Source organism: Rhagoletis pomonella, unplaced genomic scaffold, assembly GCF_013731165.1.
Source record: "Rhagoletis pomonella isolate Grant_MI unplaced genomic scaffold, Rhpom_1.0 Rhpom_scaffold_07332, whole genome shotgun sequence".
In the NCBI taxonomy this organism is placed as follows: Eukaryota; Metazoa; Arthropoda; class Insecta; order Diptera; family Tephritidae; genus Rhagoletis; species Rhagoletis pomonella.
The window spans coordinates 3,732-8,211 of record NW_023465860.1 but is presented as its reverse complement, the minus strand read 5'-3'; the positions used below and the strand labels follow the sequence as shown (position 1 = coordinate 8,211).

The window sequence follows — 4,480 nt, the reverse complement described above, 5'->3', positions numbered from 1 at the left end:
AAGAAGTTTCACTTCATAAATTCAAGAAATGTTCTTACCCTTTCAGTGACCCTAATTCTTATGTATCTGTCATTGTCTCCATTTTCGTCTTTATCTTCACTTTTGCCTTTTTTTTTTTTTTGACTACATCGTTATCATTTATTTCTTCATCTTCATATTTATCTTTATTTCAAAGCTTAATTTCAACTGTGTAGTGAAACAACAGGCGAAACATGTAAAATTGAACATGTTGCAGCAACATCTATACACAATTCGAAAAAGTTTAAACGACGGTTTTAGCCGTAATTTTCAACCAATTGTGAAACCATAAAAACTCTGCTCATCTACGGAGAAATGCCTTTCCAACGGTGTTCTTGGTTTTGAAATCGGTTCGGTAGAATCGCCAAACGAACGGAGACAAAATTTATGTTAGCGTATTAAAATATAGATGTATATTCATCTCGTAGGAAGAGTATAAAAACATAAAATCACCTAAAAACTTATACGCACAGTTACTACGTTTATGCGTTCACTAAATCACTTCATGAATTCGAGTAATGCATAACTAAACTCCATTTCGTGTATAATTGAAATTATGAAATGGAGTTCATGCACACAGTTTCTACTCAAATTTGACATAATGCAAGCCATTAACGTTGCGACCGTTGGTTCAGATCGATTAGAAATCTTGTTGGACGTTTTGCCAACAAACGTTACAATTTTGCGAGCAATTCATTGTACAATCTCATTTTTACAAGTTCGTAAGTTTCGGCATACATTTATGAAATTCAGCAACAGGACGTATTTCGGCTGAGTTATCCATATAGGGCTATTTAGTGAACAAACTGATGTTTGTTGCTATGTGGCAACCACGAAAAAAAATATATAATTACGTTGTACAACATGTCCATTGGCGTTGCGACGAGTTGTACAACTTGCCAGAAAATTAAAATTGTTTATCTTTCGTATAACCAAGACACAACAACAGACCCACAAACTTTGCAATCTAGAGCAAAACATCACCAAGTTGAACCAACGTTCGCTACGTTTATGGCTTTCTTTAAGAAACACCGGGCGAAAATTTCAACTGCTCCTGTAACACCACCTTATATGAGTTCGCCTTGCTATCATCCTCACATATGTATGTTCATCAGAGTATATCAGCGATAGACGAATTCATACAAAGTGATAGCGGGAGCACAAAAACTACTCTAGACAAGTAAGAAAGTTTAAGTTCGGGCGGAGCCGAACATTAAATACCCGGCGCAAATATTAAATATATGTTTTCCACCTTCCCGAAAGCTACCGCTACATCGTAATCCGGGGTTTATCAATTTTGAGTAAACCAGCGTCCTTAAATTTCGAAATATTGAATTTTCAAGCATTTTTAAAATTTACCGTTATATGAAAAGCGGTAATTTTAGTCCGATTTCAATAATTTTCAGCGTTTTGCTTATATTTGGCAAGCACAATAATCATACCGAGTTTGGTACAAATTGGTTGAACGGTTACCGAGATACATATATGTGATCATAAGTGGGCGGTGCCACGCCCATTTTAAAAAAATTTTATCATAAACGTATTTCTTGGTAAAGAATTGCTGCAAGCGTCAATTTAGAATAAATTAGCTTTAATATTTACTGCTTTATCGAAGATTTCGTATTTCTCTAAATTACCGTTATATGGAATGTGGGCGTGGTTATTGTCCGATTTTAAAAAATTTCGGCCAGTTGGTATGATGTACCAAAGCCAACAACTGTGCCAAGTTTGGAAGAAATCGGTGCTGCGGTTGCCAAGATATACACATGTAACCATAAGTGGGCGTGGCTAGGCCCATTTTTCAAAAATTTATAATATTCTTATTTTTCGTCTAAAACTTATTGTAATAATCAATTTTGAGTGAATTATCTTCAGTATTTACTAAAATATCGCAGTTTTCGTATTTCTGAAAATTACCGTTATATGGGAGGTAGGCGTGGTTATTGTCCGATTTTGCCCATTACCAATACCAATACCAATACCATCCGTCCTACGCCCAAAAGAAGTACACGTACCAAGTTTCGTTACGATATCTTAATTTTTACTCGAGTTATCGTGTGCACAGACGGACAGACGGACGGACGGACGGACGGACGGACGGACAGACAGTCACCGCTTAATCGATTTCTCTTTTTATCCTGATCATTTATGTATACATTTGTCTATATCTATCTCGATTCGTTTTGCCTGTTACAAACAACCGTTATGTGAACAAAGTTATAATACCCTTGTGCACAAGTGCGCTCGGGTATAAAAATTATACGCACAATGACAAACATGAACAAATGTACAAACACATCATTTTTGACAATCAGTGCATTTCGCATTGATATCAAGCAGGGTTGCTAGCTCTAATTAGATTTGTTTTCGTTTGTACTACATGTGTGCATACATATATACATGTACAAGAATATATATACCCAGTAGAACTAGGGAGCATCTTACGATTGCTCGGTGAGTACTCCCTTGGGAGTATAAAAATACTCCCCATTGCTCCCTATGCTTCTGTGTATAAGCATGTAATTTTGTACACTCCCTTTAACATTGGATGTCCTAGGAGGGAGAGTAGTCCCTTTTACCTCCTAAACGAGCAATCGGGGTGCACACACATAAATATCATCCCACAAACCTCCCAAGGGAGCAATACGGGAGTACGCCTATAATAACCTCCCAAACGAGTAATAAAAGAGTACTCCGATAAAAGTCATCCAATATTGCTCCCAAACGAGCAATAAGCGAGTTCTCACATAAAAGTAAGCCCACATTCCTCCCAAACGAACAATAATGGAGTACTCCCATAAAAGTCGTTCCGAAACCTCCATACATATGCGCATACATACAAAAATATGTACAATCCCAGTAGAACTTGGGAGCATCGTACGATTGCTCCGTGAGTACTCCCTGAGGAGTATACGAATACTCCCCATTGCTCCCTATGCTTCTGTGTATAAGCATGTAATTTCGTATACTCCCTTTAACATTGTATGTCCTAGGAGGGGGAGTAATCCGTTTTACCTCCTAAACGAGCGATCGGGGAGCACACACAGAAATGTCATCCCACAAACCTCCTAAGGGAGCAATACGGGAGTACTCTCATAAAATCATCCCTTATACCTCCCATAAAGACAACAAGGGAGTGCACATAGAAAAACATCCCCCATTCCTCCCGAACGGTCAATAAGGGAGTGCTCCCATGAGAGGCATCTCGAAAGCCTCCTGTACGAGTAATAAAAGAGCTTTTCATTGCCTCACATGTAAGCTAAAAGATTTTGCTATTTACGCAATCGATTTATTTAATTTTTTAATCTCATGCATGTATACAATATTAAAAGATAACATATACCTATAAGTACGAGATCAGACAAAACATACATAAGTAATACTTATTACATTTTTGATTAATATTGGAATTCTAATGCGGTCAAATACATTCAAAGTAAAACAGAATAATAATAAAACGGTGAGATAACTACATGATTTCCTGGTATCAGGGATGCTTGGGTGTTCAGGAGCTCACGCAAATAGGGAGAGTGTATAAAACTTTCTTGTTTTAACCACGCTCAATGTGATGGTTACTTAGCCCATCTGATAGCTATGTCCCCCAGTAAAAGCTCTGGACCGGCACTATATGAGTGTTAAAACCAGGTGGTCATACGTAAATGCTGACACTAATTTGATAATCTGAAAAGTATTTAGCGATATATAACACAACATTTAATCAATTTAAACAGAAGTTGCAATACATACCGATGGACCTTCATTTAACTGTGTGCTATCGTCATTCAATTATTGCATCCTCCTTATATCGTTTCCATATGAAATATTTTCTGTAGTTTTCCTTATGATAAATTTTTCCAATAATACGCAATTTCTTTTGAACGAGGTGCCTATAGCTCCCCTATCAATCAAAAGGAATACTCCAGGATTACTCTCTTAGGAGACATCGCGTTTTGCTCCTAAGCGAGTAATAAAGGAGTACAAAATCGACAAAAATCGTTTATTGCTCCAAAATCATGGCTCTGGGAGTATTCTTTTGTTGCTCACTTAGGAGATCTTCGATTTGACTCCTAAGCGAGTCATAAAGGAGGTCAGAACCAACAAAACTCCCCTATTGCTACGAAATCAGGCCAAAAGGAGTACTCTTTTATTCCTCACAATGGGAGATCTCCCTTCAAGTTCTAGTGGGATCATTTAAACATATGTACACAGATGAAAATATTGCTGTCCATATGTACGTATGTCCATCAGTATATCAACGAAGCCCGTTTGTTTCATCATACATATATGGGAACGTACCCATACTAAGTGACCCTTTCAGGGGGGGATCTTCAAAATACCACGCTTGGTCACAGTGAGGGGGGCGCTTAGGTTTTTATCACGTAGTCAACATCCTCTAAGGAAATCTAGCATTTTTTTCACGCAGCAAGCGCCGTATTAATAAAGACAAATTCATACTATAAGC

At 37.5% G+C, this 4,480-nt stretch overlaps 1 long non-coding RNA gene across 1 annotated transcript; it reads right to left on the bottom strand.

The window, feature by feature from the left end:
- Positions 1-3,389: 3,389 nt before the first annotated feature.
- LOC118755774 lies at positions 3,390-4,119 on the bottom strand. Its single transcript, XR_004995058.1, has 2 exons — positions 3,766-4,119; positions 3,390-3,699 (listed from the first exon to the last, which is right to left on the bottom strand). It is a non-coding gene; the product is annotated as an uncharacterized LOC118755774 (long non-coding RNA).
- Positions 4,120-4,480: the final 361 nt, after the last annotated feature.